The sequence below is a fragment of the Symphodus melops genome, assembly GCF_947650265.1.
Source record: "Symphodus melops genome assembly, chromosome: 9".
NCBI classification, from domain to species: Eukaryota; Metazoa; Chordata; class Actinopteri; order Labriformes; family Labridae; genus Symphodus; species Symphodus melops.
This window is the reverse complement of record NC_136699.1, coordinates 14,188,825-14,202,900: the sequence shown is the minus strand read 5'-3', so window position 1 is coordinate 14,202,900 and position 14,076 is coordinate 14,188,825. Positions and strand designations below refer to the sequence as shown.

The following is a 14,076-nucleotide window of genomic DNA, read 5'->3' as shown; positions in this document are numbered from 1 at the left end:
TACAAAAGATAGTACAGGTGACAGACTTGTTGGAGTTGTCTCGGCTGAATCATCCGTAACCTCATTACATGTAGTCACAGCAACTAACCTGGTTTGAGGGACGCAATCGCTCCCTCCCTCCTTTTTCAAAATGAGGTACGAGGGAAAACAGACAGTGTGGAATGACAAATAAATTGTCGATTCTATATTTTAAACCCGAGATGGATTTTCCATCCCAGTACGGGTGCACTCAGTGCAGAAGTCCTTACCACCACACATCAGGCTGCACGTTGTAGGACCATGTGCATGGACTGCATTTATCCAGATGCAAAGGGAACTTTCCTCACAAGCGTTAAATTAAACTGAACTGCACCGAGCTGTCAGCAGTAAGAATAGTCTGCTTGACCAAAAGCCATTAAACACAAGCTTTCCCCGCTCTAAGTACGCTATTCACCTTGGGTCAAACTCTGCACAACATAATACATCTAGGAGGGCCATTTGCCACTTCCACTGTAATAGTAAATGGTGCATTATTAAAGGAAGAGGTGTTTGTGATGTGTTACTAGGCTCTTTAGTTATTTATTATGACCGTGTGTCAGGAAAAAGTACGAGAGAGAGAGAGAGAGAGAGAGAGTGAGAGATAAAAAAAAAAAAAATACAGTAGCCTAGCAAAGGAGATGAAAGTACACAAGGAGGTCGTGAGAAATCAGCTCAAAAATAGATCACACCCACACCCTGAGAGAGAAAAAAACCACAAAGAGCAACAAGGGAGAGAGAGTGGAGAGGTGAAAGACCTTGCCATCAGTGTGACCCCAGGGAGGGGGTTCCTGTCCTCTACCTCGCCGCCCTGCTCTACAAAGTCAGAGCATTCTATTTATACAGCCCTGTAATGTTTGGCATTTCCTTTGAGTGTGGAGACTATATGAGCCATTGTTTTCCTTGGCTGCTGTTTGATCACCTCAGCAGGCTCCCTGTGTCCAAATGTCAGTGGCTTGTAGCTCGTATTTTTTCAATTGGATTGTGTGCATCGCAGACAAGCATTTGCTGCTTCTTAAAACGGGGACTCTGATTCTAATCACTATGCATGAACATGACTGTTTTTTTCGTTCCTATATTTGCATTATTAATTACACACATGTTGTAGGATGCAGGCAATCGCACTACAACACAACTGTTCAGATGCAGATCGTGCATGCAGATAGCAGCTGCAGAAACAAAGACGTCCCCGTCATTTAAGTGCCAAAAAGTTGCGGTAAGAAAATCAGCAGAGAGCCTCAGTGAGGAAAACACAGTAAGTGTAATATCACAGAAATATGTAAATGTATGCATCCAGAATTCTAATGTGAAAGCTCCAAGAGAAAAAAAAGTGTATACATTTATATGGGCTAAGAGTAGAGTTAGCTCTCACATACTTCTTCAAACATTCTGAATAAGGCATTTCTCAATAGAGAAAACAAAAACACACTCACCCCATGCTGCACCGCTGCAAACCTCACCAACACAAATCAATAGGTTGTTTGCTAAACAATAGCTGTCCAACATTGTCGGCTTTTATAAAAATAGGCCCTCCCTTGGGTGCAGTGAAACCAAAGAGAATAATTGTGAAGGTTAACAATGCCCACTGCTATATCAATATTGAACTGGACCGTCAGCCTGTAGACAGAAAGAACTCAACCCGACGGCTTCCTGCGAGAGGTCTGGATCATGAGAGCTGCTAATCATAGTAACAGAATATGGTTCAATTCAACGTGGCAGTTTCTGAGAACTAAATACTTTACACCATAGCCTCCTGCTTGCTCTGACTTCTGATTTCATATTTAGCAGAGCATTGTCGGAGAATGTCTGATTCCTGGAGATTGCTGCAATGAGCCAACAAGAGAGGAAAAGAGCCACTTTTAGATGGAAGGTGCTCCATAAACATGCCTGCTGGGCAGATGATGAAAGCATGCATGTGTCATTACTTGTGCTCACGAGTAAGCCAAGGATTTTTGTTCCCCCATATTCAACCCGTATGACTTTTTACTCTTAGCTCAGTGTAGTTGTTAACCCTCTCCAGAATCCAACGAACATCTTTGAAGCTCTAAAACCTTTTTTTTCTTCTTTTACGCCTCCTCCTGTTTACACCTACCCATGTCAACCATCTCTTTACAGTTATTTCTCAGTTTTCGTGCCCAAACCTTTTTTTTTTTTTTTTTGACTACATCCTGTCCTCAGCTGGCATTAGTATAGAGATGTTCATTAAAGTAGGTTGTCGCTGTTAAACAGCCCGGGAATAGAGAGTGACTCTGATATTTATGAACAATCTTTTAATGCAGTGGTGTGAAGCAGGCTGCATATTTTATGCTTTTACACACCCGTCTTGTTTTATGTGCCAGAATTTTTAATTTTCAGATGGTGCATTTCAATCTGAAAAAATATGCTTACAGGCTTTGCTGAAAAGCTACACGTGTGCACTAAACATATGTGCCACTGTATCACAACATTATTCCCCGGGCAGAGCTCCAAACCTCTGCCACCTCTGTCATCCCAGAGAGAGGAGGTGTGGTGCACTCCACCCAGCACAGAGGCTTCTGGGGTGGGCAGCATGACAGAAGATCTAGGCCTGATCCCAGTCTGCCGGTGCCAGCAGGTGAGATCATGGGAAACACGTGCATTGCAGCAGGAGCAGACAACAGGCAGCTGGCTGTTAACTAGCGTGTTGGGAGGTTGTCTGCCTGCTCAGCTCAGCTGCTGCTGTTAGGAAGGGGCGGGGGAGCTCCTCTTTTTAAGTCGGGTTGATTCTTAGGGTTAAGACCGTGCTTTGAGGATTTGAACATATCAGAATGACAGGGTGAGCTCAAGAAACTGTTCTTTTACTCATATAGTTTATCAGGGTTAGAATTATTAGAAGTCCAAATCAATTGCTTCATTTTTCATGAAATGTAACTGAGCTCAACTCATAACAAGTCTTTAAAACTTCATTTTTCTTACTCTACAAAAAAAGGTCTTTTTTCTGAACTCGTCTGTTAATTTCCTCTCCTGCTCCTTCAGAATCACATTCTCACAATAATTAACCAGTGTCATCGGATTTAAATATGAGCTTTGTTGCCTTTCAACTAAAACTGTGAAAAATCTTCCGCAAATGTTCACAGTGTGAAAGGATCATGAAAAATGAAAGATATATATTTGCGGCCTTTGTATTAGTTTAATTACGTGCAGTCTGGAGGCTCCCTTCAAAAACACGAAAACGGGTTTGCGCTCAGAGCAATGAGTTTGGAAAACCTCCACAAAAAAAATCGATTGATAATTACAGCAGGAATCTGCTAATGAAAGAAATCAGATGAGGGGAGACAAAAACGCATTTGGTGTGCAGCCCTCATTGGTTATATACATCTACAAAGATGATGGCAATTAAAGTCTATGTTGTGTCCAGCCAGAGCAAATATTTATTGATAGTTGACAGAGGAATCCTTTTTAACTTTCAACTAACGCACAGTAACTTTGATACCTGAAAAGCCCTTTATGGATACAATGTATATTAAGCAAGCAAAGTGATGTAGACTGTAGTGTTTGATTTACAATCAAATATATTTTTGAACACCCCAAATGTGTTCACAATGCTTTGATTCTCTGTGTTGAACCATAGCTGACCAGCTTGGTGCAAGCTGTTCAGTCCTATAGTCTAAGCTTGGGTTAAAGGTAAAGCTTAACACTCACTGATTACACTTTAGTTGTTTTGTTTTTCTTCGGAGGAGAGTATACCATGCGTGGCTTCTCTTTGCTGATCTACATGCAGAGGAAAATCTAACAGGGAGACAGGCTACACGTCTCTTGGCAGGGACCTTCATTGCACTCAGAGCAATGAAGAGATCAAAGGAGTGTGGAGACAAAAACAGGAGGCAATCTGTCACAGCATCCATGCATCCACACTGTGTCTGCATAGACTCCCACACTTACTCCCTCCATCAATTCTATCTCACACGCAAACTCTTTCCTCTATGCTCCACATAAGGAGTCGCATTGAGACCGAGTACATACCGGAAGTAATCAGCGCAGACTTCACTTAACACTTGCATATGTGTGCTTAATTTAACCTCCAAACTTATCACAACTTGAAAAAAAAAAAAAAAAAAAAAAAAGAGAATATTATTCACACCAACAAATATGAGTCCTGTCTTTAACAGACTGATATGAATAATATACAAGAAATTGCCAGTTATTTCCACCATTTGCGCAAGTATTTTTTTGTATTAAATAATAATTAACAAGAAAATGTTAAGTCTTTCCTAGAACACTTGCTGCGTAGGGACCAAGAAAGTCTTGTTCCACATATTTGACACTTCAGCGTATACCTGCCGTAGTTGGCACACATTCTTTTTTGCATGGTTGCAGTGCTAACACACAGCTTGTTACAGATTCCTTTGCTGGTGTTGCATTTCCTCTCTGTATCTACAAAGACACAGTTCAGCAAAAGCAATTATTGGCAGCTGTTTAATACAAATGAAAATAGCAGAAGAGAGCATTTAGTACTGTGATTATGATTATAATTAGTACGATGCTCCCCGCACATCAGTTTTGTATTGAACAGAATAGCAAAGGTTACAACTGAATAGGCAAATATAAATGATGACTTTCCATCCTGCCACAGTTACGCATAACACAGAAACATAAGAGCATATTTTTCCCAAAGCACTCCTCTGCCCAGTCTTTGCCGATACAGGAGAAGTCTCCGAGCTCATTTATCGCCTGTATTTGAACAAACAATGAGGCCGGGGGTAAAAACTCAAGAGAGTACTGCTTATTAGCTGGACCTGTCTGCTCTCTCAGATGATTTATTTGAGCCGTTAGGAAGAATTTGTGGAATCGCTGTGGTCTAGAGGTGCTGCAGAATGCTCTGACACTGTGACGAATGGTTAAATGTGGAGTAGAGGTCTGTGATTTTAAAACTCCAGGGGTGCAGATTCATTGCCTCTCTTTGTATGTGTGTCAGAAGCATTAAACTGACCACCTCATCCAGCACACACCTCACAGCAGTCCTAACTGAAGAATGTCCGCTTCAAAGTTTAATCAAGGTCAATGGAAGACTTTCAAAACCTTCTTTTTAATGCCACTTGGAATAAGACATACGACTTAGGTCTCCTCTGAAATGGCAATGAAAAAAATCCTCTCAGAGCACCGGTCTGCCTAACTGGGGGTTTTTTTTTCTGAGCTGCTCAACGTTTGGACTTCATTTAAAAGTCTTCCAGGTCTTTTGAGGACTTGGGGAAAGGTGAAGAACAAGTTTTAAATGACGGTCTAATAAGAGCTTGACAGACATCTTGAAAAATCAGCTAAATGTTACAAAGAACTTAATTTAAAAATGGCCAGATGGTAATCTGGTGTGTTTTTTTAGACAATCTGAGGGGGAAAGTAAGGTCAAAGCGAGACCAATTACATGTTCCTGCCGTCTCATTAACAACCTCTTACGGTCAGATTGTTATACTTGCAGCACAAAAAGTCCTAAAAAGACTAAATGCAGTAATTGTAATAAGTACCAAACAACGTCATAATGTTGTATAAAGGGAAAAGTTCTGGATACAAGTTAACCCCTTAATCTTGCACCAAGGTTGCGATTTCATACCTTAATAATTAATATTCTCACAATGATACCTGCTAAACGGAGATGTAAAACTTTCTCCCAATTAAAAAGGTTACATTCAGCTCCCTCAATATTTAAGATTCAGCCACACTGGACAACAATTGTGCTCTTCATCCTCGTGTTGGTCTTTGTGGGTAAGATTAACTTGACATAAAAAAATGCAGAACAAAACAGGTTAAAAGCAGGTGAAGCAGACACATAATTAGCGTTTTGCTTCATAATGTGCCTTGGAGCACTGACAGGGAGCAGCCCCGCCACCATTCTTCAGAGCCAGAGAAGAGTGAAGAACTGGAAGAGCTGGATGGGGGGGGGGGGGGGGGAGAGAGAGAGAGACTGATGATTGATGATTGACACATGGATATTTCAAGAGAGAGACAAACGAGAGACAGGAAGAGAGGGAAGATGAAAGAAAAAGAGAGACCATATGAAAACAACCCTAAAGATAGACAGTGGGGAAAGAGAATGTATGGCTTTCGGATGTGTAAGTGGCAGCCTGGGGCACTGCCATGTCTGTTTGAGATGGAAGCGTACATGAGTCTGCTGATGTGTAATCGGTCTGATGAGGCATGTTGTCTTATGGTTTGACAGGGAATCTCCAAAGGCATTATGGTATAAAAAGACAGAAATAGGTGCTACGACATGCATTTATAGGATGTGCACATGGCTGACTGGGTTTGAACCCTTGGTCTATATTATAATGGTTCGCCTTTGCTCTAATACTGACAGAGAAAAGAAGGACCAAATATTTAATAAACATTCACCGATTTGAGGAGAAATAAAAGCAAACAAAAAAAAGCAGCAAACTGCAAATAAAATAAAAGCAATAAACTGCTCATGTTCCTCACAGCCAAAGACATTTGTGTTGAAGGCAACCCCACACTTCAGCATACAGAGACACTCAAAGCAGCCCAACAACAAGCTAATTCGCTCAACTAGGCGCAGCAGGTTCATCACAACATGGGGGAGTTCAGTGTTTGGCATTCAGTCACCCATGAGCTGAATTATATGTACTGACACATCACCGCATGACTGACAACTCTGTGCATTTCATAATATTCTGACAAGGTATTCATTCTGTGGCAATAGCTTACTGCTCCAACCAGCAGAAGATTTGATTTTGACTCAGTGAGCATTGCTCCAGGAAGGACACAATCAAATAGGAAAGAGATTGTCTACACCTCTTAAACATGACACGTTCACTTCTGTTGAACTTTAATCACTCAGTGAGTCAGCAATCGAAACAATCAGAGAAATTAGAATTAACGTGAATCTGTGCCGAAATCGTTCAGGAAAGCTGTGCGCAGCAGGGGTTACCCAAAGTTAGGTCGAAAATCTATTGCTCTAATTAATCACACAAAACAATCTTTTTATCACTCCCAGGACACAAGATAGAACGCAGCCCCATTTCCCCACTCAATCATCAACATGAAATCTGTTCTTCTATATCATAACATCAGTTTGGGTCCGCTTGTCTGTACACATGAAAACACATCAGAATCCCTCTTCTCAAAGCCAAGTGTCGAAGTTTAAGCTAAGCGGATACCAGGAGCCGAAATCACGCATTTGTATTCAGTCCATTGAACAGAAAGCTGACAGAGAACGTATCATGATAAGCCCAATAGAAACTGGAAATAAATAACCACAGGTTCCAGTGTCTATCCCCGGGGCGCTTCTCACCCCGGCGCGTCTGTGCGCTGAACCCCGACACAGACAGACCAAACCAGACACTTCTGCGCGTCGAGGGGAGGGGTCTCATTCAGACACCTACCAGCTTTACATGCCGAACACTCTTTTCTTCTGTCATCTTGAAAATAGCCCGAAATTAAGTTGAAAAAAAGGCAGGAAGAAGCTGATACTCTTGATGATTCCGTCTCCCCCCTAAAGTGTGATCCAAACGGCACAGAAAAAAAAAAAACAACCAGCCAGGAATACGTTCAGTGTCAGTCAGATGGCTGCACTGCTCCGCTGGCGAAAGCTCCAAGGCAAGCGGAATATTCAAGTTTGGAAAAATGAGAGGGAATGAAGCACAGTGAGAGCGAGAGCGAGAGAGCGAGCGAGCGAGCGAGAGAGAGAGAGAGAGAGAGAGAGAGAGAGAGAGAGAGAGAGAGAGAGAGAGAGAGAGAGAGAGAGAGAGAGAGAGAGAGAGAGAGAGAGAGAGAGAGTAGGCAGACAATCACAGGAAAGCGACTCCTCCTACCCCGACAATACAAAAAGCAAATGCAGCATATGGGACGCTTCAGTGAACGTTGCTCAAACTGTAGTCTAACATCTGTCCCTGTAATGTCATTACCAACGAAGTTAACAGACTATATTTAAGTTACACTGACAAATATTGGAATCAAAGTTGGACGTAAGGCCACACCACAGTGGCAGATTACAACTATGACTCAATGAATGAAGCTAAATTATTCCCAAAGGTCAGATTGTGAGGCCGTCAAAAGTTTAATTCGCCTTAACAGAGTAAATTAGAATCCGTGAAGGAAGTTTTTCCAGTCCCCATGAAGACTGAATTAATGACCACAGATCACTCTTTATTTTCTTCTCCTGGAAAATGATGCAACCCCGGGTAATAAAGGCGGTTTCAGACATAAATCCTGCCTTGTTCATTGCCATCAATAAGTAAAACATGGAGGAATAATACCATGTCCAATTGAATAAGAAGGCCCTGAAGGCAGCAATTACAATATTCATAGATTTAAACTTTGGGAGAAGTGGTTTGTAATAATGGTGTTATCGCATTTTAATTTCCTGGATTAATTACATGGCTGTGTGTGTGTGTGTGTGTGTGTGTGTGTGTGTGTGTGTGTGTGTGTGTGTGTGTGTGTGCGTGAGCGGGCCTGTGTGTTTACATTTGCCAGAAGAGTTTTCCCATTTCTTTTTGTTGCTTTTTGCCTATCAACAATTCTAACTTGTGTGTGTGTGTGTGTGTGTGTGTGTGTGTGTGTGTGTGTGTGTGTGTGTCTGGGTGAGTTTGGGTTAATAGGTTTTGCAGAACTTTTCCAGCAGGCTGTCGCTGCTCTGTCAGCCATGCCCTGCACCTGTGTGACCTTTCACTACATGTAACACCCTTCTGTGTGCATTCTTCTTTGTATTAGGTCCACATGCGCATTTGTGGGTGCCAATTCACAGACGTAGGAAACAGTCAGGGTGATGTAATATTGATGTTAATGTTCTACATAACGGTTTGCTTTAGGCTCCTACAGATTCAGAAAAGTGTATTTGACATTTTAACAAACTGCTACTATATCGCTAGCGTTTAAAAGCCAAGTTCAAAGGTTCCTTTGAAGAGCTATTTCAGACAGTTACCCCCACACGAAAAGAAAAAAAAAAAAAGTCTATTTCTGGTCAAGTCAAATACAGACAGAATTTCCACTACTATCAAAGGCAGCAGTGTTCATACTTCTATAAACCAACAGTCACTGAAGTCATCTTTAAGGCAATATTGACCATTTTGACCGATCAACAAGTAGACAGAATCATTGGTCAACCCGATCATTTAACCGATATCAGAAATGTAAAAGCAATATATCTAATAGTGTAACACTGAACCAAATAAAATCTACAAAGCAGTCACAATTTGCAGCGCTATAGACTGCTGAGTGTAAACAGCGGCAGACAAGGTGTGGCCTCACGAGCAGGTGTGCTCCCAACTGTCAACAAGAGAGGCTGTCTATCCCTCTCTTTACTGTATTTATCGGTCTACACCATAAACACACAAACACAGGCTTTTACCCACTCTTGACTTGATGAACGGTTATGAATGCCTCTCTTTCCCAAAGCCTGCAGTGACGTCGGGCCTCCCAGAAGAACGATCGTTCTGCTGATCAGTTCTGCACTGTTTTCATCTATCTGTCTGCCGTGCCTGTTCTTCCACAAAGACACTGGAAAATCTTGTCAAATTGAAGCCGCGCTAGTGTTTCCAGGCAAACAGGGGGATCTTAATTGTCACTTACAAAAAGGTAGTGTATATGTGTCACTCTGTGAAGATATTAGAAATGTTCAAATATTAATGAACTACATTGGTAAGATTGTTCAACCAAAGACTAATGATGTGCCTTTTGTCCCAAAGTACAGAACATCCTTTATAATGTTCTGATTTCTCTGCACTCTCTCTATAATGAAAACCAACACGTTTTCTTGATGTAGAGAGAACTCTCTTCTTTTAGGAATGACCAAACTACATGCGATAACTAAGCTTGGATTCTCAGAGGGCATATTTGGGATTATGAAAGGTCTATTACCCTTTAATCCTGATAGAGTGAATGGCTGATTGAGAGCCTGTGTACAGCCTCAGGCATCCATCATCCCCTTCAGTTTAATATACTCTCTGACCATGTAACCATCTTGAATTTGAATCTGGCAGTCATCTTCGCTGAATGCAGCTTCAGCATCCAGCACTCTGAATGAACTCAGTAATTTGTGGGTTCGACTGATGTATGATAACTCATCATTTGTGCAGGGAAAACCAATCAAGCTGTGCTGTGATTGGTCAGGCTTCTACTAATGATATTTTGAAAGGAGCCGTTTAAGTTCTTTTTTCGGCCTCTTTTCTTGCTGTCGCAGTATTAGCCGTCCTCCTCCATGCTCCCACGTGATATCCACTGTTACACGCGTGATGTTAAACACTTCCCAATACTTGTAGAATTTTTTGAACAAATACAAGCCTGCAAAAATAGTTCAAGCAGTCAACTCAAATATGCCTTTCCACTAAAACATGACATAACCTATTACTGAAAATGTGCATCCTACGCACTATAATGATATTGGACCTATTTTGAATCAGTCTGTGCTTTTGTAACTCTTTTGATGCCATGCCTGCTTCCACCTGAGAGCTTTTTCTGTCACTTAACGCTTCTGCCAGTGCTGCTGCTTTTCATGCAACATATCAAAGGCTCACATTCAGCCCTGCAACGTGTTGGGGAAAAGTTAATGACTTGTCTCTCCTTTCGAAGCTTTTTCACTTTTTTTGTTTTCACTTTTTTACCTATTCATGGCATTGATAGTAAAAACAGAAAAAAGGTGTAGGGGATGATATTCAGCAAACTGTGTCAGGGTTGGGAGTCAAACCTGCGACCAGTGGGAATGTATTGCTACATGGGGTGCCTCCTCTGACAACTAAACCAGAGACCAAAGACAAACTAGTGGTTCAATACTGAATGATTTAATAAGGTAAAAGCCTGCAAAGCAGCTTCTCTGAGTGTTTTATGGAGTTTTATTGTATAATGTTCACGCTGTATTACTGTTTCTTTTTTTGTTTTTAATAAATGTAATGTTGACGTTGTTTGTTTTGTAATGTATTTAAGGTATTTTCAGTTGTTAAAAAAAGTATTTTAAAGGTTGATATGTACATTGTACATGTGGGGTATGGCATTGACCTTTATAATACATATTAAAATAAAACATTAAAAACAAGATTTAAAGGTTGCCCTTGAAAACAAAAGACGCGATGAGAAGTGTGATGAATTGTGGTGAAAGACAAAAGGGCTTTTGACAGAATGAGGACATGCTTGGGGACGGGGGCGGCTGTGGACAGTAAACACAAGGGCCGCTTGAGACGTGGACCCTGCTATTGTGTTGCTGTGCCCCAGCGTGGGGCATATTACATATCAAATTACCATCAGCACCAGTACTTAACAATGTTTGAGTGTGAGTGTGTCCTACATTCGCACAGCCACCCTCACCACCAAACAGTGTGTGTCCAGAGGAAATGCATCAGCTCCTCTTTTCCTCTTTCCTCTCCAAGCCCTCTGCTCACAGCTCACCAGGGACTTATTGTGCAGCAGCCGTGTGTATGTTTGTGCAGCAGTGTGTATGTGTATGTGTGTGTGGTGGGTGCGCGAGTTCATATTTTGCAACAACACAAAGCAAACCACACACTAAAGAAACATAAAGAAAAAACGGTATTTCATTAAATCTGAATGTCATCAAAAAAAAAGATATTGTCATTAATATTTTTCTTCTGTGTTTCTTACTGCTCTGAAACTGTGGGCATCGTTTTAGATTCTCTTTGACTACAAATGTTCATTGTTAAGCGAACCAGAGAGCTTAGAGATGAAATTGGACACCATTTTGAACTTGCTTTTTGTCCCACTCTCAAACAACAAAGAAATCAGTAATCTCGGAGCACTTCACAGAGCACCGCATCTATCCGCAATCAAAGCCTTGTAACAAAAAGAAGTGATGCGTATTTCTCCATTTTTTGAGGAGTAGCAAAACCCCTTTTAACAGTGTAGTTAAGGGTGACATCACTGGGCCATCACGTTCTTCATTTGAAATTGATAACCTTGTAAACAGATCAATACAAGGCTCAGAGGCCATAAACAAACAAGTTGCCATCAGTGGCATCGCTCCATCACATTTCCATTAGTCTCGCCACTTCACATCTAAGATTTTTCGTCAATACATTTAGGCTTCAGAATTTCTAAAAAAAAACATTCTAAACTCAAACGGCAACAAAAATGCGTTTTTGTCATCAATGACAAAAATGATTTTGATCCATTTTTACCTTTAAAGAATTTCTGAAGCTCTTTGAAGTCATCGTAAACATACTGCCCTACCTGCATGTTTTGATGGCTGTACACATTCTACTGTAGCTTTAAGGGCTTAAATTGTCAGCTCTGTTACGGCAGATATACTGCTTTAAGTCAAATGGCTGAATCCAATACAGCCGTGCTTCCTCCAGGATGTAGTCTGACACAGATATTGAAGGGATGTTACTAACTGTGTGACCATGCACACAGTGAACAGGTCAGATTTGTGTCACATGGGTGGCTGGATCAGATCTATAGTAGACTGAAGCTGGCAGTGCAGAGCAAAATAAAGACATGGTGACCCCAGTAACGATAAAGTCCTTTGAATGGCATGTGTGTGTACTGTAAGTGTGCATATGTGTGCTCAGCAGAGGGAATACCCAGACTTTCTTATCATTGTCCCAATGCCTTCTTCACCCTCTGGCTCCAGACAGAGACAGGCTGGAGCCGAACACAGGCTGTCTCTGGACTCAGAGCCAAATCCAGGGAGTGATGACTCTGTTCTTTTGTATCAGCAGAAAGATAAGAAAAATGGGACAAAAAAATTTACATAAAAAGTATACTTTTACCTGTTCACACCCTCTTCGAAAAGTAATGTAGATGGACTTCATTTTGGTTGCACTGCAATAAAGTTCTGCCATCATTACGTAAACACTGTGTCTGAAACAACGTCATAAACTAGGCATAAACTCACAATGTACACAGCGCTGATCCACAACCGTCATCTTTTTCCCATCATGCCTCCGTTACAACCTATGATGGCAGATCACAGGTGGAACAACCTTGCCTCACCATTCAGCCTTTGTGCATTACGCGTTGTAGACGAGGAGTACAGTACCAGGAGCTTTATTATCTCACCTTGACATGGCAATGTGTCAAACAAAACTGTTTGTGATGTAAGCTCAGACTTAAAACAAGCAATGATAAGATGTTAGTTAAAAGAACTCAATATATCCAGTGAAGAAGATCCTCTGAAATGTATTTCACCTTTGCTGCCTATTTGTATTTTTTTTTTTTTTTAAATGGATATTCACGATTGGGAACAGCTGTGGTTCAGTGGAGGTCTTCGGTGGAGTAGGTCATCTTGCACCAAAAAGGTTGGGGGTTTGATCCCCTCCTCCTGCAGACACATTAATGTATCTTTATGTTCATCACTAACCCCCCGCTCAATTTCTCCCCCTGCTTCAGCGGCGGTGTGTGAATTGAAGTACAATTGAATTGACGGGCAGTCCAGAGCTTTACAAAGCAGCATCAGTGTGAATGTGCTGTGATCAGGTGTTAAAGTGCCTTAAGTGGTCAGAAGACAAGGGCAAGGGCAATACTAGGCCAACTCTAATTCCCATTTTCACTATTTGTTATAGTTGCATTTCCAATTAAGCCGCTAATGTTACATAAAACTGGGACATTAAAGAAACCTGAGTCATTATGCAGCCTCAGAGCACCTCATTAAGATTAACTGACTATATTACTGCAAAATAATTTTTTCTAACATAAAGTCGAAAGTTTGACAAAGAAACTTGACACAAAAAGTCCATCTTTGGGAGAAAAATGTCTATGAATATTTGATTGTATGTTGTGAATGTACTCGAAAAACATTCTACAATCATAATGCATCAACATTCAGCGAAGAATTAAACGAAGAAGAAGAAAAACACTACAGTAATTACAGAGAAGTTATAAAATGTAAATAGAAAAGGATGACAGAGATTCCACTGTTAGAAGTATGAAAAACAAAATTCCAGGTTCTACAACACAACAGCAACACATCCAACACCACGCACTCTCTCTGTCAGCCAACTCAGTGTTTGAGGACAACAATGCTCCATGTAACATCATCTCGTGGGTCTTTATATTGACACGCAATTCTGAAACTTTTCAAAGAAAGTTGAGAGAAAATTAAGCTTTAATTTTCAATTGAATGATGTAATGTTGTTGTTTTGTTTTCTGTTT

General features: G+C 41.0%; 1 protein-coding gene across 4 annotated transcripts in view; it reads right to left on the bottom strand.

Annotated features, from left to right (window-relative positions):
* Window positions 1–14,076, bottom strand: part of mid2 (midline 2) — a 124,438-nt gene that overhangs the window by 73,124 nt on the left and 37,238 nt on the right. For 2 of the 4 annotated variants that reach the window (XM_079351586.1, XM_079351589.1), the window contains exon 1: window positions 7,365–7,770. The exons of the other annotated variants lie outside the window; for them this stretch is intronic. The gene's annotated coding sequence lies outside the window, so the exon portion shown is untranslated. Of the gene's footprint in view, window positions 1–7,364; window positions 7,771–14,076 lie in introns of those variants that run through there. 4 annotated transcript variants of the gene reach the window in all.